The sequence below is a fragment of the Bufo bufo genome, chromosome 1, assembly GCF_905171765.1.
Source record: "Bufo bufo chromosome 1, aBufBuf1.1, whole genome shotgun sequence".
Lineage (NCBI taxonomy): Eukaryota > Metazoa > Chordata > Amphibia > Anura > Bufonidae > Bufo > Bufo bufo.
Window position 1 is genome coordinate 662,647,905 of NC_053389.1, and position 23,859 is coordinate 662,671,763.

The following is a 23,859-nucleotide window of genomic DNA, read 5'->3' on the forward strand; positions in this document are numbered from 1 at the left end:
GCAGAGTGTGCCATTACACACTCTGCTTTTAGCCCCGTCCGGTGACATTACATTTGCCCCCCGCCCTTCAAGAATAGGAACTCACTCTTTGATCTATTGATTTTTAGCCCAGATAGAGAACTGAATTCCTCCAATGCCTCAGTAATCCTCCCAATATCCCTTACAGGGTTAGACATGAAAAGTAAGATGTCATCAGCAAATAAAGCCGAACACATCTGCTTCTTACCTACCCACAAACCCTCAAACAAATCCTCTGAGTCCAGCCATCTTGACAATGGCTCTATCGCCAGGTCAAACAAAAGAGGAGATAGAGGGCAACCCTGCCTGGTTCCTCTCTGCAACAGGAAAGAATCAGACAGACAACCTCCTGTACATACCCTTGCCCTCGGACCTAAATACAACCCATCTAGGAGCGTACGAAACATCCCATTAATACCTACCGAATCTAGGGCAAGACCCAGCCATTTCCAGTTAATACTATCAAAAGCCTTTTCTGCATCTAAAGTGAGAATAGCTGGGTCTTGCCCCCGATATTTCGCCTTCCCTCACACTGAAAGGGCTAGCAGTACCTTCCTTAAATTAGTGACAGCCGCCCTACCTTTAATGAAACCTAGTTGCGCAGGAGAAATCAAAGTGGGGAGAACACCTGCCAACCTATTAGCAAGCAACTTCGATAGAATTTTAAGATCATGATTTATTAGGGATATTGGCCTATAAGATGCCAGGCTTTCCGGATCTTTTCCAGCCTTATGAAGTAATGTTATGTGGGCCGTATTCATTTGTTCGGGCAACACCTCCCCCTCGACCAAAGAGGAATAAAGCGACGTCAAATACGGAACCACCTGAGCATCCATAACTTTGTAAAAGTCAGACGTATACCCATCCGGGCCTGGGGCTTTTCCAGAGGGAAAGGATTTTATAGTTGCCTGCACTTCCGCTGCCGTCAATGGGGCGTTCAGAGCACCTAGCTGCTCTGCTGTCAGAGTTGGTAAGGAGATTCGCTCTAAAAAAGCCTTCCCCTCTTCCACTCTATCCCCAGCATTTTGATAAAATGCCTCCATATAGTGTCCAAACATCTTATTGATCTGTTGCGGCCTGTGCTCCCTGGTCCCGTCACTGAATATGATTTAATGGACGCCTACCCTTGGCCAATGAGGCCAACAACTTTCCAGATTTGTTGCCAAATCTATGCAAACTAGCATCTAGCTGAGACTTTTTTGAAATCTCAAGTTTCTCTGCCCACGCATCAAAGTCTCTCTTAGCCGAAACCTAGGATTCTTTGGCAGTCTGGGTCTGGGCCAAGAGAAAGTTACTGTAAGCATCCCTTAAACAAGCACTCGCTTTTTCATACTGCGTCCTATCAACCGTCTTGATAGAAGAGACCTAAGCCAGCAGCCTACCTCTCAAAACAGCTTTAGCTGTTTCCCAAAACAATACCGGATCATTCGCATGCTCCCTGTTGTCATCAACAAATTCCATCCACCATTCCTTCATTAGTTTCACGAACTCTTCATCCTTCACCAGATAATTGGGGAACCTCCAAATGAAATCACTCCCCCCAGTATACATTTCCCTAATATCTATAAGAAGAGGAGAATGATCTGAAATTACCATATCACCTATGGCAATGTCCACCACTCTATGCAAAATCGTTGAGGACAAGAACAAATAATCGATTCTGGACCAGCTCTTGTGCGCATGCGAATAGTGGGTGAATTCCCTCCCCTGAGGATTAGAGTACCTCCAAACATCCCTGAGAGACAACGACTCAGCAAAGTCCCCCAGAGAATATTGATGACTATGGCCACCAGCTGACCTCCTATCCTCATTCTGGTTCATCACGGCATTGAAGTCCCCTCCCACTACTTTTGCACTATGCGTGTCCTGCAAGATTCTAGTACCCAGAGAGTCAAATAAGGCTTTTTGGCCCTGATTCGGTGCATAAATATTATATAAACTAAAGTCACCAAAAGGACCCGAAATGTGAAGATGTAACACCCTCCCCGCGTCATCTGCTTCTTCAGAGTGAACTTTATGCGACAAGTGACGACCTATTAAAATTAAAACTCCTGCTTTCCTATCTACAGCAGCAGATCCATACACCTCTCCCACCCATAGCTTCTTCATCCTATGGAAGTCCGCTGTCGACAGGTGGGTCTCCTGCAACAAGGCAATATCTGCCTTCATCCTACGCAATTGTCTCAGAACCTTCATGCGCTTGTTAGGAGACTTCAGTCCTTTCACATTCCACGAGATTATTCTCATAAATTTGTCACTAATACAAGACCCACCTGTCGACAGGAAACCCCTCCCCACCTCTCCGTCATAGCTTGAAAAGTATCTATCGAAGCACTGCCTCCCAGCCCGACAGCACTCCATGGATCATTACAAATTGATTGCTCATACATTGCCCCACAACAGAAAAAGAAAAAAAAAAAAAACCCAGCCACATTAGAATCATGGCTAAGAAAAGCGAACAACTCTAACAAAAGTAAAAAAAACTGTTGTTAATCACCACAATTAGCTCAAGAACTCCCTTTTTTCTGGCATTAGACGCGGCACACCACTGCTGACTAGTTGTTATAGCCGATAGTCCCCAGAAATTATAAAATGTCCCTGTAAGCATTCCTGGAACACTAGAAAGGGGGGGGGGGGAGGGACAATAACACAAGATTAGCAGAATAGGTCCAATTGACCATGACTAAACCTGACGATGGAATCACAGTCCTCCCGTCTTCCTCACGAATTTTGCTCCCGAAGATTTCTGAAACTTAGACATCCTCTGTGGAAGAGATGAAGAAATCTGAGGCACCCGATGCCATCCATTGCCTCCATCCCGCACGCTGGTGTCTCGACGATCTTCCTCCATGTCAGCAAATCCCTGCCTGCTATCCGCTTGAATTCGTATAAACTCCTCCGCCTCCATAGGATCTGTAAAATGCTTGGAGCCTCCATCAGACAGCTGTATCCTCAAAATATCCGGGTAGGCCAGTTGAAATCTGGTCCCGGCCTTATAGAGGTTAGTGCAGACTGCCCCAAAGGCCCTCCTCTTTCGCGCCACTTCCGCCGAATAATCGGCAAACAGCAGGACCTTAGTACCTTTTAGAATCAATGGCTCCCTTCTCGCCCGGTAAGCCCGCAGAATGTCCTCCTTATCGGAGTAGTCCAGGTACTTACAAATTGCCTGTTTTGGCCTCTGATCCGCTCTACCATTGGCAGACGACTTTTGATCCCTCCAGGGTCCCACTCTATGAGCCCTCTCCACCTTCCTTCTTCCTCCCTGGAGACCCAGAGCCTGGGGTAAGGCAACTTCAAAAACATGGCGCAGTTCCGCTATTGGCACAGATTCAGGTATACCGACCAAGCGTAAGTTGCTGCGTCTGGACCGGTTTTCAAGGTCCTCAACATGGTCATTTAGCTTCTCAGCCAGTTGAAATAAGTCCCGCATCTTCTGCGCAGTGTCAGTAGCTTCCTCCTCAATACAAGCCACCCGCTGCTCCACCTCAGATACCCTGTGGTCTTGCAATTCCACCTCCTCTTGTAACTTGTTAAGTGCCGCATGCAGGGTAGTAGATAACGAGGCAATAATATCAGGTGCTAACTGTTTCGCCACTTCAATGGCTAACAACTTGACATCCACCACTTTGCCAGACGTTTCAAATAGATCCAGCTGTGTATTAGTAGCTGGGGCGTCCTGATCGTCTGCCGATGCGTGTCTTGGTGAGGAGGGAGGAAACGGCGCAATCTTAGGACAGGTCCCGTCTGTGCTCACAGTGTCAGTTGCTGCCTGGGTCGTAGATTTCTGCCCACTTCTCAGCAGATATCACTCCATACAAGCGCCAAAGCCTCACTTTATCAGCGATGACGCTCCAGCTGCTCTCAGAGAAGCAGGACTAGCAGATTTGTTCGGCGGTGGAGCGGAGCATCAGCCTCCAGCGTCTCTACATGCCCGCGCCGGAACCGGAAGTCGATATTTTTTTAATATTTTAATAGTTTGGACTTTTCGGACCTGGCGATATGTAATATTTTATTTATTTATTGTTTATATATTTTATATGTAAAATTGGGAAAGGGGTGATTTATACTTAATATTTAGCAGTATTTTATTTTTCCTTTTTTTTTTTTTTTTTTTTTACAGTTTATTTAATAACTACAGGGAGTGCAGAATTATTAGGCAAGTTGTATTTTTGAGGATTAATTTTATTATTGAACAACAACCATGTTCTCAATGAACCCAAAAAACTCATTAATATCAAAGCTGAATATTTTTGGAAGTAGTTTTTAGTTTGTTTTTAGTTTTAGCTATTTTAGGGGGATATCTGTGTGTGCAGGTGACTATTACTGTGCATAATTATTAGGCAACTTAACAAAAAACAAATATATACCCATTTCAATTATTTATTTTTACCAGTGAAACCAATATAACATCTCAACATTCACAAATATACATTTCTGACATTCAAAAACAAAACAAAAACTAATCAGTGACCAATATAGCCACCTTTCTTTGCAAGGACACTCAAAAGCCTGCCATCCATGGATTCTGTCAGTGTTTTGATCTGTTCACCATCAACATTGCGTGCAGCAGCAACCACAGCCTCCCAGACACTGTTCAGAGAGGTGTACTGTTTTCCCTCCTTGTAAATCTCACATTTGATGATGGACCACAGGTTCTCAATGGGGTTCAGATCAGGTGAACAAGGAGGCCATGTCATTAGATTTTCTTCTTTTATACCCTTTCTTGCCAGCCACGCTGTGGAGTACTTGGACGCGTGTGATGGAGCATTGTCCTGCATGAAAATCATGTTTTTCTTTAAGGATGCAGACTTCTTCCTGTACCACTGCTTGAAGAAGGTGTCTTCCAGAAACTGGCAGTAGGACTGGGAGTTGAGCTTGACTCCATCCTCAACCCGAAAAGGCCCCACAAGCTCATCTTTGATGATACCAGCCCAAACCAGTACTCCACCTCCACCTTGCTGGCGTCTGAGTCGGACTGGAGCTCTCTGCCCTTTACCAATCCAGCCACGGGCCCATCCATCTGGCCCATCAAGACTCACTCTCATTTCATCAGTCCATAAAACCTTAGAAAAATCAGTCTTGAGATATTTCTTGGCCCAGTCTTGACGTTTCAGCTTGTGTGTCTTGTTCAGTGGTGGTCGTCTTTCAGCCTTTCTTACCTTGGCCATGTCTCTGAGTATTGCACACCTTGTGCTTTTGGGCACTCCAGTGATGTTGCAGCTCTGAAATATGGCCAAACTGGTGGCAAGTGGCATCTTGGCAGCTGCACGCTTGACTTTTCTCAGTTCATGGGCAGTTATTTTGCGCCTTGGTTTTTCCACACGCTTCTTGCGACCCTGTTGACTATTTTGAATGAAACGCTTGATTGTTCGATGATCACGCTTCAGAAGCTTTGCAATTTTAAGAGTGCTGCATCCCTCTGCAAGATATCTCACTATTTTTGACTTTTCTGAGCCTGTCAAGTCCTTCTTTTGACCCATTTTGCCAAAGGAAAGGAAGTTGCCTAATAATTATGCACACCTAATATAGGTTGTTGATGTCATTAGACCACACCCCTTCTCATTACAGAGATGCACATCACCTAATATGCTTAATTGGTAGTAGGCTTTCGAGCCTATACAGCTTGGAGTAAGACAACCTGCATAAAGAGGATGATGTGGTCAAAATACTCATTTGCCTAATAATTCTGCACGCAGTGTATTTCCCCCCTTAGGGGCTAGAACCTGGGATTGTCTATTCACCCTAATAGAGCACTGTTAAAGGGGATATTAATTATTGATATTTATGCAAATCTCAATAATTAATATTTATAAATAGGCGTGGGTCGTCTTATGATAGCTCCGCCTATTTATGCCTTACTTAAAGGGTTTCTGTCACCCCACAAAACTCATATATTTTTTTTGGGATAGTTAGATTCCTTATAGGGCGATATAGGAGAATATAATAGTCTTACTTACTTTCATGCGGCCGATTCTTTATAAAACGAAGTTTTATAATATGTAAATGAGGGCTCTACCAGCAAGTAGGGCGTCTACTTGCTGGTAGCCGCAGCAGCAATCCGCCCCCTCGCCGTGTTGATTGACAGGGCCAGCCGGGATCTCCTCCTCCGGCCGGCCCTGTCAGGAGGCTCGTCTCCTCAGCACTCCCTCAGTGCGCCTGCGCCGATGACGTCTTCTCTTTCGGTGATGTCATCGGCGCAGGCGCACTGAGGAGACGAGCCTCCTCATCTCAGAGCGCCTGCGCCGAATGACCAGAGGCGCGAGATTTTTGAATTACTGACAGGGCCGGCCGGAGGAGGAGATCACGGCTGGCCCTTTCAATCAACACGGCGAGGGGGCGGATTGCTGCTGCGGCTACCAGCAAGTAGACGCCCTACTTGCTGGTAGAGCCCTCATTTACATATTATAAAACTTCGTTTTATAAAGAATTGGCCGCATGAAAGTAAGTAAGACTATTATATTCTCCTATATCGTGCTATAAGAAATCTAACTATCCAAAAAAAAAATAATGAGTTTTGTGGGGTGACAGAAACCCTTTAACAACAAATCGCTACTGATTGCCTTACACTAATCACTAAACTAGCTGCATGCTCCTTACTAACTACCGCTAGTAACCACACGTTACACAATAGGTATAAATATGACAGTATTTATTAATCCTTACCGAACATAACATACATAATACACTAATAATACAGTACCAACAATACACTACAACTATTGCTGTGGCGCCTTACTACTACAAAGGAATATTTATGTTTATAAGTAGTTAAGGCTGCATGCAGCCTGTATTTGTGGGAGGGGCCAGGTCACTCCTCTTAAACCCCCCACTCCTGGGTCCTCTCCGCCACGCATGCCGCATTCGTACGTTCCCGGCACTTCTCGTCACTTCCGGTATGCTCGCTGGTCAGGTAAGCGGTGGCGCACGCCACTCCATGTGTACCATCGCTCCTACCCTAGTTTCCCCCTCGTATGTCTCACCCGAACCGCTCCGGTGCCTGTTTGCGCTGTGCACCCTCCATTCCTGGTCAGTCCGCTGCTGCTCCACAACGCGCCCCTCATCTCGCGAGAGGACATGCGTTTGCCTGTAGGTCCCGCTCTGGAGCCCGGCGGCTGACATCACGCGCCCTCCTCCACTCGGGGGGAGGGGAGGGCCTTACGTCACACATTATACCGCTCAGTATGCTCGGGCCACGGTGTTGGGGAGGAAGGGCTGTCCTGCTCCTGAATGTCATTTTTGACATTGCGTAAACAAGCGCAAACTATGCTCAGACTAGGCTAAACATTCCTGGCAGTCTGGGCATAGGGTAGGCACCAGCTCATCTTACTGTGTATAGGTCATCTGCAATGTTTGTTAGGTCTGTGGTTTTTATTTATTAGTAAACAAAAAATAATAATATTAATACTAAAAAAAACAACAAAAAAACTCCTTGGTTTTGCCGTGTCCGGAAAACCCTGGTGGCTTGTGAGGTTATGCTCTACATCTGTGTCCTCTTTTTGGTTCCTTTAGAGTCGTGGTTTCTCCGCCTCGTGTTTTTTGTCCTTCTGACGTCTCAGGATTAGGTATTAGGTCGGGTTCTTATACATATTTCTAATTAATTAAAAAAAAAAAAAAAATATATCTTTTTCCTCCAGGCACTCTGAGGGTCCCTGCCAGTCAGTCAAGTGGAAATTCTTGGGCCTGAGGGTCTTTCAGGTAGGTATGGTGCGGCACGTCGCTTGTTATGCAGTTCACTCGCTGGTACTGTGGTTTTCCTCACCTGAGGCATTCAGGTGTCATTTTCTGTTTTCTGTCCATCCTGCCTGAAGCGTTCAGGTTTTTTCACTGTCCATCTGTGCCTGAAGCGTTCAGGTATCTTCCCTGTCCATCTGTGCCTGAAGCGTTCAGGTATCTTCCCTGTCCATCTGTGCCTGAAGCGTTCAGGTATCCTCCCTGTCCATCTGTGCCTGAAGCGTTCAGGTATCATCCCTGTCCATCTGTGCCTGAAGCGTTCAGGTATCCTCCCTGTCCATCTGTGCCTGAAGCGTTCAGGTATCCTCCCTGTCCATCTGTGCCTGAAGCGTTCAGGTATCTTCCCTGTCCATCTGTGCCTGAAGCGTTCAGGTATCTTCCCTGTCCATCTGTGCCTGAAGCGTTCAGGTGTCTTCCCTGTCCATCTGTGCCTGAAAACGTTCAGGATCTTCCCTGTCCATCTGTGCCTGAAGCGTTCAGGTGTCTTCCCTGTCCATCTGTGCCTGAAGCGTTCAGGTGTCTTCCCTGTCCATCTTGCCTGTGGCATTCAGGTCTCGTCCCTGTCTTCGCAGCCTGAAGCATTCTGGTGCGCGACTCACCCCCCCAACTGGTAGTATTCAGGTGTAACCTTTCCGCTCGGCCTGGAAGAATCCAGGCCTCTCTCTCTCGCTGCAGTAATCATCTCTCCCCCTCCTGGTACCTTGGACACCCTTGGGCGTTTTACGTTCCTCCTTAGCGGTGTGCTCGCTGGCTTTCGGGAGCCTCTGCTGGGTTCCTGACTCACCCAGCCATCGTCACTCTGTTTTTCGTGTCTAACTTGCATGTCGGTGCGTCCGTCCTTTCGTCCATCTTTGCCACATCTGGGTGTTATTTTCGGTCCCGCATAACTCTCTCACGCCGGCTCCTGACTTTTCCAGTCCACAGGGCAAGTCGGGTCTCGTCCGTCAAGTCGCAGGCGGTAAGGCAAGGGTGTCGAGTCTACAGACAGGTACGTTCCCAGTTTCGTTTTTCTCGTGAGCTTAGTTAATACGGAACACAATTCTCGTGTCCTCTCCAGCTGCCATGTTTTGTTTTTAAATTTCAGGTCCTACGTCAGGTCTTCAAGGTCTTCCGAACCATGTCTCAGGTGTCAGACGTGGACGACACTTTGTCCCTTCCGGGTACCTCGGTCTCTGGGCAAGGCAGCCCAGAGTCCCTCAGGAGATGGACCGTGCCAAAGCTTGTCGCTGAGTTACACAGAAGGGGCATCAGGCATCCAGCTTCGGCACGAAAAGCCGAACTATACAGGCTGTTGATGTCAGAGTCTGGTCCATTAGAAGGGGAGGATTCGTCCCCATCCATTCGTCAATCTCTGGTGCAGCTACAGGCTACCATGGATTCCCTTGCCTCTTCCGTGGCTGACATCAGGACCAGGGTGGTGGACTTGGAATCTAGAACCTTGCCGTCACCCCAGGTGGTGGTCCCTCTCTCCGACCCTTCTTTTCAGCTTCCGGCTCCAGGTACGGCCCCAGCAGTTCCAGTGGTAGCACCTGCCCACTTCGTGCCGGATAACATCAGGAAAGACATCTTGGCAGGAAAGGATGTGAACCTGGCTTCAATTCTGATAGCATCCCATGATACCACGGACAATAAGACCTTTGATTGTGGGGAAATCTCGGTTGTCCTTAAGGCCAAGGATGCCCGGCTCAACCGCAAGCTCTCCGTGTCAGAGTTTGTTTTGGCCTTTAGCCTGTACAGAGACGTGGTCTGCTCCGCCTTCCCATCCCGGATGGAGGAGTTGGATACGTATTTGTACAGAGTCACTGATCTTGGGCACAAGTACGGCGGCACGGCTTTTTATGACTACCACCTCTCCTTCTCAGCTAAAGCCGCCGCCGCACTAACTCAATTTCAGTTTTCTGTCAACTGGGCCACTCTCGACATGGAGTTATTTTGCCGGCATTTTGCCGGTCTCCGTGCCCCTTCATTTTCGACTTGCCAGTCGATCTTTCATTCATCGGAGTGGTGTCCGCAAGCCGCCACGGCTCAACCAGATAGGGCCATCCCCGGCCCCTCCGGTGTTTCTCGCAGCCCCTCCTCCATGGACAAGTTAGGAAGGCCCATCGTCTATCTTGGCAACAGCCAAGTTTGCAATAATTTTAACTTTGGCACTTGCCTTTTCAGTGGCTGCAGGGCCCTGCACATCTGCACCATTTGCTTCAGGGCTCACCCCAGATCCACTTGTCCAAAGCAGTTCTCCAAACAGCTATGACTAGCCGACTGCAATATCGACCTTTTGGCTGTTCTGTTGCGGGATCATCCGGCCCCGGGATTTGTGGACTCCTTGATTTCCGGCCTCTGTTTCGGCTTTGACACGGGGATGGTGGCGCTCCCCCACGCTAACTGGGTGTGCGACAATCTTCAGTCGGCCAGGTCGGATCCTGCCGCTGTTCAGGAGCTCCTGAACTCGGAGGTTGAGAAGGGGTTCCTCTTGGGCCCATTCAACCTGATTCCTTTTTCTCGGTGGCGGATCAGCCCTATAGGAGTTGTGTCAAAGAAAGATTCTAATAAAAAACGCTTAATTTACGACCTCTCAGCCCCTCATGATTCCGTCATTCCCAGCATTAATTCATTAATTCCATCTGAAGAGTTTGCCATGAGATATGCGTCCATCGACGAGGCCATTGCTCTCATCCTCAGGGCTGGGAAGGGCGCCTGGTTGTCTAAAACTGACATCGCAGACGCATTTAAATTACTTCCAATCGCTCCACATTTATGGCAATTCTATGGCATTCAATGGGAGAACAGGTTTTATTTTGCTAATCGGTTGACCTTCGGCTCTAAGAGCAGCCCCTGGTTGTTCGACCAGTTGGCTCAGGCTTTACACTGGATTCTGACCCAACACGGCAGTACTCCAGCGGTCATCCACTACTTGGACGACTTTCTCCTCATTGAACAGCCACAGTGTCAGCCATCAGGTCTTCACTCCCTCCTGGAGCTTTTCTCCTCCTTAAACATTCCCATTTCACAGGGCAAGACCTCTGGTCCTCACACCTGCATCACCTTCCTGGGCATTATCCTGGATTCTGACAAGATGGAAGCCAGGTTACCAGAGGACAAGTTGGCACAAATCCGTGAAGCTGTTTCCGGGGCTCTAGCTTCTTCCCAGTTGACCAAGGTAGAATTACAGTCCATTCTGGGTAGATTAAATTTCGCCTTAAGGGTGATGCCCCAGGGTAGGGCCTTCATTTCACGTCTGCTCTCACTCCTCCCAGCAGCCCCCGAGCCTGACAGCATTGTCCGCTTAGACAGGGCAGCCATGGCAGACTTGCGTATGTGGAACGATTTCCTTTCAGTATGGAACGGGGTCAGTCTGTTCGTCCCTTCCTGGACTCAATCTTCAGCTAGGGTGTTCTCTGATGCCGCAGCTTCCCGGGGGTTCGCAGCAATATTCGGGTCCCACTGGTTGGCGGGTCCTTGGCCGCCTCAGATCAGTACCGATCCTCAGGCACTTAGTTCTTCTCCATTTCTGGAATTTTATCCCGTTGTGGCAGCTGCCACAGTCTGGGGTCACCTTTGGGCCAATTCCAGTGTTATGTTTATTTCAGACAGTCAAGACTTAGTGGACATCATCACCAAGGGTCGGGCTAAGTCGGCAAAAATCATGTCCCTCCTGCGTAAACTGGTCTGGCTATCTATGATTAACAACTTCCATTTTTCATGCTCACATATCTCAGGTGCTAGCAACACTGCGGCTGATGCTTTATCGCGGTTCAATTTTCTCAAGTTTTTTCAGGAATGTCCAGAAGCCGACCAGACCGGGGCACGGATTCCCAGTTTCAGCAGCCTAATGTTGGATTAAGGTCCCTGCTGGCTACGGCCAAGGACTTCATGCACCGTTCCCTTTCTATCAACACGGCCCGCAATTACCACACCGGTTGGAAGCTGTTTTCAAAGTTCACCACGGATCATCCCCAATGGGATACAGCTTTCACTCCCTACATTATGGCCTTTATGGCCTATTGTCATGTCGTCCTTAATTTGGCACCCAGTACCATCCGTTTATACCTTGCCGGGGTGCAGCATTTCTTGGTGTTACAAGATCCAGAGTATCGCTCTGTGTTCGTGTCTCAGGCCGTCAAAGCCACGCTCAGGGGCATGGAAAAGAGTAGTAGGGACACGGCCCCTTCCCGACGGCCGGTCTCCGGTGAACTTTTTAGGCAGCTGTCTGCAATCCTAGATGGTAATCCTTTTGGCCCTTCCATTAGTCTGGTTATCAAGGCGGCAATGTATTTGAGCTTTTACGGCTTCCTACGCCCTGGAGAGTTCTCTGTCACTTCCCCAAGGGCGACCTTCCTGAAGAGGGAACAACTATCCTGGAACCGGGATCACTTTGTCTTAAGCCTTCCTTCCACGAAGACGTCTCAGACCGGTCCTCCTATACAGATTCGCTTCTTTGAGTCAAAGAACGAATGGTGTCCGGTTCTCGTGCTACGACACTTCCTAAACACCATAGTGCCTCCGGACCCTGAATCACCGTTACTTCCATTGCAAGGGAAGCCTCTTTCCACACGGCAATTTGTATCCCACATCAGATCCCTGGTCGCAAGATTGGGGGTGGACCCCAAGACGATATCCGGGCATTCATTCCGCATCGGAGCGGCATCTGCAGCCTCCAAACACAGGACACCTCCGCACGTCATACGTCACATGGGGAGGTGGAGATCTGCCTGCTTTTCCCGGTATATTCCGGATCCGCAATCAGAGACCCAGGAAGTCTTCCGTGCATTGGTTTTGTAATGTATATTAAATGTCATTGCTTTTCCCTACTCAGTGTTTTTTGCCCTCTTTTAGGCCTACCCGCGTAACGTGGCTCCAGGCACACATCAGCCACTGTTAGGGTCCCCTTCGTCTATCCTACGGACCGTGGCCTCGAACACAAGTAGTTAAGGCTGCATGCAGCCTGTATTTGTGGGCGGGGCCAGGTCACTCCTCTTGAACCCCCCACTCCTGGGTCCTCTCCGCCACGCATGCCGCATTCGTACGTCCCACCCTTGTCCCCCCCCCTTTCTTTTTTCTTTCCTGTCTCCTTTCTCACTCTACCTAGGGTGGGCCCTCTTTTAGGCCTACCCGCGTAACGTGGCTCCAGGCACACATCAGCCACTGTTAGGGTCCCCTTCATCTATCCTACGGACCGTGGCCTCGAACACAACTATATATATCTATATCAAGGGAATAGGTATATATAGTTATGGCAACACACAGCAATGTAAGTACACACACTAATACGATTCTGTCTACGCTAACACAGTCCCAATTCCTCCCCAGTATCTAACTATAATACACATACATACATTTTACCAGAAGCCCACCCAATCCTGTCAATATACTCTCCCTACGGGGAATAACAAGGGGTAAATCCAGACACTGCTGCTGCTGGGGTAAGCAGGGCAGCCGGGAAGGGGTATCAGGGGTAGGATCCTGGGGGAACACAGGTGGATTAGGCTCAGGGCAGGGGAAGGTAAGGGTTACCAGGGGTTATGGGGAAACCAGGGACTATAGGGGAACACAGAGGTTGGTGGTGTGAGGGTTAGGGGCTATAAGGGGTTAATCAGGGGACTACAGGGAATGCAGGGGAATCAGGGGATATGAGGGGTTAATCGGGGAATCAGGGGATCGTTGGTGGTATAAGGGGTTACTCAGGATATGGCAGGGGATAATATATATATATATATATATGTCGTTGGTGGAATATATATATATATATATATATATATATATCGTTGGTGGTATAGGGAGGGTAGTATACTTAGCGGTAATATGCTCGTTGTCCAGGGGGGGCTCGTTGGTCCAGGGGATGCCTCGCCTGTTGGTGGACTTACCTGACTGCAGAGCGGAGCGCCGCCGGTCTATTTAAACTTGGCGGCGCCCGCTCGCAGTCTTCCTATTGGCGCCGTGCGCATGCGCACCGCCGGCCTCAACCCGTGGGCCGGCGTGGTGATGTGACGTCACCGCGCCGGCCCGAGGATCTCGGAGCGCGCTTCCAGGGGGGGGAATCCTTTGATCCTCCCGCCTGTGAAGCGGACGCTTACCTCCGGCGCTGTAATTACAGCGCCGGAGGTCAGCCACTCACAAATTCCCCATTTAAAGTGTCGTGTCTGACCCAGGAAGAAGTACGCATGGCAAATGTGGTGCCAATATTCAAAAAGGGTCCAAAAACAGAGCCTGGAAACTATAGGCCGGTAAGTTTAACATCTGTTGTGGGTAAACAGTTTGAAGGTTTTCTGAGAGAAATAAGCAAATAACGCCATATCAGCATGGCTTCGTGAGGGATCAGTCATGCCAAACTAATTTAATCAGTTTCTATGAGGAGGTAAGTTCTAGACTTGACAGCGGCGAATCAATGGATGTCGTATATCTGGACTTCTCCAAAGCATTTGACACTGTACCACATAAAAGGTTAGTATATAAAATGAGAATGCTCGGACTGGGAGAAAATGTCTGTATGTGGGTAAGTAACTGGCTCAATGATAGAAAACAGAAGGTGGTTATTAACGGTACACACTCAGATTGGGTCACTGTCACTAGTGGGGTACCTCAGGGGTCAGTATTGGGCCCTATTCTCTTCAATATATTTATTAATGATCTTGTAGAAGGCTTGCATAGTAAAGTATCAATTTTCGCAGATGACACTAAACTGTGTAAAGTAATTAACAGTGAAGAGGACAGTATACTACTACAGTGGGATCTGGATAGATTGGAGGCTTGGGCAGATAAGTGGCAGATGAGGTTTAACACTGACAAATGTAAAGTTATGCACATGGGAAGGAATAATGCAAGTCACTCGTACATACTAAATGGTAAAACACTCGGTAACACTGACATGGAAAAGGATCTAGGAATTTTAATAAACAGCAAACTAAGCTGCAAAAACCAGGGTAAGGCAGCTGCTGCCAAGGCCAATAAGATAATGGGTTGCATCAAAAGGGGCATAGATGCCCGTGATAAGAACAAAGTCCTACTACTTTACAAATCGCTAGTCAGACCACACATAGAGTACTGTGTACAGTTCTGGGCTCCTGTAAACAAGGCAGACATAGCAGAACTGGAGAGGGTCCAGAGGAGGGCAACTAAAGTAATAACTGGAATGAGGCAACTACAGTACCCTGAAAGATTATCGAAATTAGGGTTATTCACTTTAGAAAAAAGACGATTGAGGGTAGATCTAATTAATATGTATAAATATATCAGGGGTGAGTACAGAGATCTATCCCATCATCTATTTATCCCCAGGACTGTGACTGTGACGAGGGGACATCCTCTGCGTCTGGAGGAAAGAAGGTTTGTACACAAACACAGAAGAGGATTCTTTACGGTAAGAGCAGTGAGACTATGGAACTCTCTGCCTGAGGAGGTGGTGATGGTAAGTACAATAAAGGAATTCAAGAGGGGCCCGGATGTATTTCTGGAGCGTAATAATATTACAGGCTATAGCTACTAGAGAGGGGTCGTTGATCCAGGGAGTTAGTCTGATTGCCTGATTGGAGTCGGGAAGGAATTTTTTATTCCCCTAAAGTGGGGAAAATTGGCTTCTAACTCACAGTTTTATTTTTTTTGCCTTCCTCTGGATTAACTTGCAGGATAAGAGGCCGAACTGGATGGACAAATGTCTTTTTTCGGCCTTATGTACTATGTTACTATGTATGTAACTTTTGCCCTACCTTACAACATGCGGGTAACCCAATACTGGTTATCATGTTGTTTATTTCATGTTTGCATACTGGTTATGTTTCTTTATGTTATCCTCTTAAACTATGTAAGGATACATTATGTTAACCTCTTCTGGACACATGATGTACCAGTATGGCATGTTGTCCTGGTACTTAAGGACACATGACGTACCGTCAATTCAGACCTGCGGTTTGAGGCTTTACCTGCGGTTTGCAGCGGCGTGTGGTGGTGCCATCGGGTCCCCATGCGGCTGTAGGGGGGACCCGATGGCATGGAAGGCAGCGCGATGCCTAAGGAAGGCATCGCGCTGCCTTCCGGTGACGAGCCTGTGAGATCCAGCCCCCTGGATCTTACAGGCCGGAAGCTGTATGAGTAATACTCACAGTATTACTCACACAGCCAATGCATTCCAATACAGAAGTATTGGAATGCATTGTAAAGGATTAGACCCCCAAAAGTTCAAGTCCCAAAGTGGGCCAAAAAAAAAGTTGAAAAAATAAAGTTTTCCCCCAAAAAAATTTAAAGTTTCAAGTAAAAATAAACAAAAACGTCATTTTCTCCAAATAAAGTAAAAAAAAATTGGTAAAAAATAGGGGGGGGGGGGGAAGTATACATATTAGGTATCGCCGCGTCCGTATCGACCGGCTCTATAAACATATCACATGACCTAACACCTCAGATGAACACCGTAAAAAATAAAAAATAAAAACTGTGCTAAATAAACCATTTTTTGTCACCTTACATCACAAAAAGTGTAATAGCAAGCGATCAAAAAGTCACACGCACCCCAAAATAGTGCCAATAAAACTGTCATCTCATCCCGCAAAAATCATACCCTACCTAAGGTAATCGCCCAAAAACTGAAAAAATTATGGCTCTCAGACTATGGAAACACTAAAACATGAATTTTTTTGCTTCAAAAAAGAAATCATTGTGTAAAACTTACATAAATAAAAAAAAAGTATACATATTAGTTATCGCCGCATCCGTGACAACCTGGTCTATAAAAATATCACATGATCTAACCTGTCAGATGAATGTTGTAAATAACAAAAAATAAAAACTGTGCCAAAACAGCTATTTCTTGTTACCTTGCCTCACAAAAAGTGTAATATAGAGTAACCAAAAATCATATGTACCCTAAACTAGTACCAACAATACTGCCACCCTATCTCGTAGTTTCTAAAATGGGGCCACTTTTTTGGAGTTTCTACTCTAGGGGTGCATCAGGGGGGCTTGAAATGGGACATGGTGTCAAAATAACCAGTCCAGCAAAACCTGCCTTCCAAAAACCGTAATTTGGAAAATTTGCCAAACAATTGAAATTCTGAAATCTCATCTCCATTTTCCATTAATTCTTGTGGAACACCTAAAGGGTTAACAACGTTTGTACAATCAGTTTTGAATACCTTGAGGAGTCTAGTTTCTTAGATGGGGTCACTTTTATGGAGTTTCTACTCTAGGGGTGCATCAGGGGGGCTTGAAATGGGACATGGTGTCAAAATAACCAGTCCAGCAAAACCTGCCTTCCAAAAACCGTATGGCATTCCTTTCTTCTGTGCCCTGCCATGTGCCCGTATAGCAGTTAATGACCACATATGGGGTGTTTCTGTGAACAACAGAACCAGGGCCATAAATATTGAGTTTGGTTTGGCTGTTAACCGTTGCTTTGTAACTGGAAAAAAATAATTAAAATGGAAAATCTGCCAAAAAAGTGAAATTTTGAAATTGTATCTCTATACTCCATTAATTCTTGTGGAACACCTAAAGGGTTAACGACGTTTGTAAAATCTGTTTTGAATACCTTGAGGGGTGTAGTTTATAGAATAGGGTCATTTTTGGGTGGTTTCTATTATGTAAGCCTCGCAAAGTGACCTCAGACCTGAACTGGTCCCTAAAAATAGTTTTTTTTGAAAATTACTGAAAAATTTCAAGATTTGCTTCTAAACTTCTAAGCCTTGTAACATCCCCAAAAAATAAAATATCATTCCCAAAATGATCCAAACATGAAGTAGACATATGGGGAATGTAAAGTAATAACTATTTTTGGAGGTATTACTATGTATTATAGAAGTAGAGAAATTGAAACTTGGACATTTGCTATTTTTTTTAAATTTTGGGTAAATTTGGTATTTTTTTTATAAATAAAAATAAAAAATTTTGACTTCATTTTACCAGTGTCATGAAGTACAATATGTGACGGAAAAACAATTTCAGAATGGCCTGGATAAGTCAAAGCGTTTTAAAGTTATCACCACTTAAAGTGACACTGGTCAGATTTGCAAAAAATGGCCTGGTCCTTAAGGTGAAATAATGCTGTGTCCCTAAGGGGTTAAAGGCAGTCTGTCACCTCCATAAGGCCATATACAGTGCTTACATTGTCCTATAGCACACCTATACATGAATGTAATGGTACCTTTGTCTTTTTCTTTACACTTGCAGAAGCTGGGGCGGCGTTCACTGTGTTGGAGCCCAGGCTGCTCTACCTTTTTTCATTGTTTCCCTGCCCCAGCCTCTGCCTATGCCTGAACCCCTGTTCCCGCGCCTTCCCTCTGCCTCGCCGGGCCGGGGCATGCACATTGTTGCCACGGCATCGCTTTAACTACTGCGCATGCGCCGGCGAATGTCGCTAAACCAGCGGCAATGTGGCATTTGCCGGAGCATGCACAGTAGTTAAAGCGATGCCGTGCCCACAATGGGCATCGCAGTGCGCATGCTGCGGCCCGGCGAGGCAGTGCACAGGCGCGGGATCTCGGCCGGACCGAAGGATGATGCAAGGGAATAGGAGGGCAGGCATAGGTAGAGGCTGGGGCGGGGAAACAATGAAAAAAGGCAGAATAGCCTGGGCTCCAACACAGTGAACGCCACCCCTGGGAACTTGCGAGTGCTCATTTGCATATGAATTAAACTTCTTTTTTCCAGCTTCTGCAAGACTAAAGAAAATAACAAAGGTACCATTACATTCATGTATAGGTGTGCTATAGGACAATGTAAGCATGGCCATATGGTGGTGACAGACTCCCTTTAATTCTCTCATGCGGTGCTTCATGTCTATCAATTGGTACTACCCTACCAATTGGTACTATACGATGGTGATAAAAATAATGTCTTTGAATGTACAGGGGCTGTACAGGGGCTGAATTGCCTTCAAAAGAAGGCATTTTTGTGGAAGGAGGCCCTGAATTTAGGGGCTGATATACTATGTGTTTAGGAAACCCACCTCTTAAATAAGGATGCACATCGAGTTAAGCACCGCTTATTCTCTAATGTACTCCACTAACACCATTCCAAAAAAGACAAGGGAGTTTTCATTGCCATCAAAAATTCAGTCTCACTCTCAATAATTTCACATAAAACAGATGAGAAAGGGCGTTACATCATTATGGTTTGCTCTATGAATAATATTGTATACACCCTAGTTAACATTTATGCACCAAATGAGCAACAAGTATCTTTCCTTCACAAAGTGAAGAGGCACGTCAACAAACTGAAAAAAAGCAAGCTAATTTTGTGTGGGGACTTTAATTCCATAGTGGACCCCACTTTAGATTTCACTAATCCATCTAGACACTCTACTAGTGGTCTGTCTTCCTTTATTCATTCTGAAGGACTCATTGACCCCTGGCGTGCACAACACAGCCAGGAAAAAGACTACTCCTTCTTTTCCCCAATTCATGGATCTTACTCCCGCATAGACTTATTCTTGGTAGACCAAAACACTCTATTCCACACAAAGACCTCTACAATAGGTCTCATCACTGGTTCTGACCATGCACCTATATCTATTACCTTAGAGGACCAATACCAGCATCATACAGTTCCGGTGTGGAGGAATAACACTTTCCTCTTCCGCCTCCCCTCCTACCAAGCAGAGATCTCTCAAGCTATACAAGAATACTTTACCTTTAATGTGAATTCAGTATCAGACCCCTTCATAGTTTGGCAGGCACACAAAGCTTTTGTTAGAGGTCTGCTCATCAAAATTAACCACAAAGAAAAGAAGGGAGTTGGCAGTCAAGGTAATAGTGGACTAAATCTCTAAACTAGAAAAAGGGAATAAACAAAAACCAGACCCCCAAACTTCGGAAGAATTGAGGAAGGAAAGAGATAACCTGAGATCAGCATTAATGCAGGATAACGGAAGGGGACTACTTAGGTTAAAATCCAAATATTATGCGCAAGGTAATAAGGCAGGAAGATTACTGGCTAGACAACTTAAAGCTCAACAAACTACAAACCGGATTCCAAAAAAGTTGGGACACTAAACAAATTGTGAATAAAAACTGAATGCAATGATGTGGAGATGGCAAATGTCAATATTTTATTTGTAATAGAACGTAGATGACAGGTCAAACGTTTAATCCGAGTAAATGTATCATTTTAAAGGAAAAATACGTTGATTCCAATTTTCACGGTGTCAACAAATCCCCAAAAAGTTGGGACAAGTAGCAATAAGAGGCTGGAAAAAGTAAATTTGAGCATAACGAAGAGCTGGAAGACCAATTAACACTAATTAGGTAAATTGGCAACATGATTGGGTATAAAAAGAGCTTCTCAGAGTGGCAGTGTCTCTCAGAAGCCAAGATGGGTAGAGGATCACCAATTCCCACAATGTTGCGCAGAAAGATAGTGGAGCAATATCAGAAAGGTGTTACCCAGCGAAAAATTGCAAAGACTTTGCATCTATCATCATCAACTGTGCATAACATCATCCGAAGATTCAGAGAATCTGGAACAATCTCTGTGCGTAAGGGTCAAGGCCGTAAAACCATACTGGATGCCCGTGATCTCCGGGCCCTTAAACGACACTGCACCACAAACAGGAATGCTACTGTAAAGGAAATCAGAGAATGGGCTCAGGAATACTTCCAGAAACCATTGTCAGTGAACACAATCCACCGTGCCATCCGCCGTTGCCAGCTGAAACTCTACAGTGCAAAGAAGAAGCCATTTCTAAGCAAGATCCACAAGCTCAGGCGTTTTCACTGGGCCAGGGATCATTTAAAATGGAGTGTGGCAAAATGGAAGACTGTTCTGTGGTCAGACGAGTCACGATTCGAAGTTCTTTTTGTAAATCTGGGACGCCATGTCATCCGGACCAAAGAGGACAAGGACAACCCAAGTTGTTATCAACGCTCAGTTCAGAAGCCTGCATCTCTGATGGTATGGGGTTGCATGAGTGCGTGTGGCATGGGCAGCTTGCATGTCTGGAAAGGCACCATCAATGCAGAAAAATATATTCAGGTTCTAGAACAAAATATGCTCCCATCCAGACATCATGTCTTTCAGGGAAGACCCTGCATTTTTCAACAAGATAATGCCAGACCACATTCTGCATCAATCACAACATCATGGCTGCGTAGGAGAAGGATCCGGGTAATGAAATGGCCAGTCTGCAGTCCAGATCTTTCACCTATAGAGAACATTTGGCGCATCATAAAGAGGAAGGTGCAACAAAGAAGGCCCAAGACGATTGAACAGTTAGAGGCCTGTATTAGACAAGAATGGGAGAGCATTCCTATTTCTAAACTTGAGAAACTGGTCTCCTCGGTCCACAGACGTCTGTTGAGTGTTGTAAGAAGAAGGGGAGATGCCACACAGTGGTGAAAATGGTTGTCCCAACTTTTTGGGGATTTTTTGACACCATGAAATTCTGATTCAACATATTTTTCCCTTAAAATGGTACATTTTCTCAGTTTAAACTTTTGTTCCGTGATTTATGTTCTATTCTGAATAAAATATTAGAAGTTGGCACCTCCACATCATTGCATTCAGTTTTTATTCACGATTTGTATAGTGTCCCAACTTTTTTGGAATCCGGTTTGTAAATCCAGGATCCCATATATAACTTACCCCCAAACAAGTGCAAAATTAACAGACCCAAGAGATATTGCAGAAGAATTTCGGCTCTACTACATAAAACTCTATAATCTTAAAGACAATATCACCCTGCCTGACAACTACATCACTCTAGTTGTGGAATTCTTAGCCAAAGCCTCACTCCCTTCCCTATCACCCACCCAGCTGGAGGATTTGAATGCCCATCTTACTGAAACAGAGATCCATAAATTGATTTCATGCCTCCCTTCAGGGAAAACCCCTGGCCCTGATGGCCTTTCAAATGAATATTACAAGCAGTTTCATTCCTTATCCCCCCACTTACTATCTATTTTTCAACATTGTATGACGGGCACTCCCTTCCCGTCAGATATGCTACAGGCCCTGATTATTACTCTCCCTAAACCGGGCAAGTCCATTGACACTCCACAAAACTTTAGACCCATCTACCTGCTGAATTCAGACATTAAGATCTTTGCAAAATTAGTTGCTTCCAGGCTATCTCCAGTTCTCCTATTATTGATCAACTCTGATCAATCAAGCTTCATTAAAGGCCGTTTAGCCTCTGATAATATTCGCAGAGTGTTGGATCTATTCAATTATGCAGAAGTACATGGTTCTCCTATGTTGGCGGTAACCCTGGACGCCCAGAAGGCGTTCGACCGATTGTACTGGCCATACGACTTCTCGGTTTTAGACTCAATGGGTTTTAATGGTCCTATCCTAAGTGCTATATCTAGCTTATATTCCATCAAAATTATTTTTATTGGGCTTTTCAAATTTTATGTTGAAAAGATTGTACAATTAATGTGTATAACAAAGTTAAATATACATATTTATTTGAGTGTACCATAATTATGTGGTAATAGAACATTTACCTTAATTTGTTTAGAAAGTATAGTGATTTTTTAGCTTATATTCCAACCCAACCGCGAAGGTTTTTGTGAATGGGGTACGATCCACTGGTTTCCCTATCACCAATGGGTCTCGTCAAGGTTGTCCACTACCGCCCCTTCTTTTTATTCTAGCCTTAGAACCTTTGGCACAACATATAAGAAGCACAGACAAGATAGAGGGGTTTGCAGTAGGTTTTACCATCCATACTATTTCACTTTATGCAGACGACATTATACTTACCTTGACAAACCCGACCAAGTCCCTCGGAAATGCATTGCAGATTATATCTCACTTTGGATATCTGTCTTACTATAAGGTCAATGAATCCAAATCTCAGGTCCTTCCTATTAATATCCCTCTCTCCGAAATTAGACATCTGAAGAATAAATACCCCCTAGACTGGAAAACCTCAGAGCTAACTTACTTGGGAGTCAAACTCACCTCCTCTAGCTCTCTCCTCTATAAACAGAATTATGAGCCCCTCATCTCTACTCTAACTCAAGACCTTAATAGCTTTGCGATGAAAGATATTTCATGGGTGGGCAGAATAGCCTCCTTTCAAATGATGACATTACCCAAGCTAATATACATCTTTAGAGCTCTTCCAATACCTATACCTGAATCCTTATTTAGGATTGTATAAAATATTCTGAACAAATACCTTTGGAAATCAAGTCGGCCTCGAATAGTCCACAACTTGATGATACGGAGAAGGGGAGCAGGGGGTTTGGGACTACCCTCTATTAGAGACTACTATAATGCCATAAGCCTTTCGTTCCTTAGGGAATGGTGGAGTACTACATCTGATAAGTCATGGATTCAAATTGAGTCAGAGTCTATTAGTAAAGGCTCCTTGAAAGACTATCTGGTACATCTATTATGGGCTCCCAGCTCCTCCAGGGCCAAACTCCTCACAGTAGCCCATGCTTGGTCAGTATGGCAACATCGCCACCGTTCCTACGGGGAACAGGGTAAACCCCTATATAATATCATCTCAACATATGTCTCAGAGGGGAGCATTGAAGATCTTGACTTATCTGTCTATCGTACAGCGGGAATCAATACTTTAGATCAGATTATCCAAGGAAACTCACTGCTCCCCTTCAAATCCATACAAGATCTTTTTCATATTCCTCATAGAGAGTTCTATAATTATTTAAGGGTAAGACACTACTTTGACACAATTGTTAAAATACCTCCAAGTACTAACCCTGATATTATGAGACTATTCCAGAACCCTTCTTTACACAAAAGGCACACCACCAGATATATATACGACCTAATTGGTGATAAAGCGACATTTGTCAAATCCAATCCCATTTTAGCATGGGAAAAGGACCTTGGGCAATCACATCAGGAAGATGAATGGTCCCAAGCTATAAGTTTCCTCTCGACTAACTTTAAATGTGTCACACATTATGAAGCAAGAGTAAAAACTCTCCTCCGATGGTACCTAACTCCTGATAGGCTGAGTCGTATGTACCCTGGTACAGCAGATTGCTGCTGGAGGGAATGTGGTGCCACTGGCACACTACTTCATATTCTGTGGGCATGCCCTAAGTTGACACTTTACTGGCAACAAGTTTTTGACCTGATATCTCAAATTACTTCAATTTCCATTATTCCCACTCCAGCATTGGCTCTCTTGTTTATAGGTGTTCACCA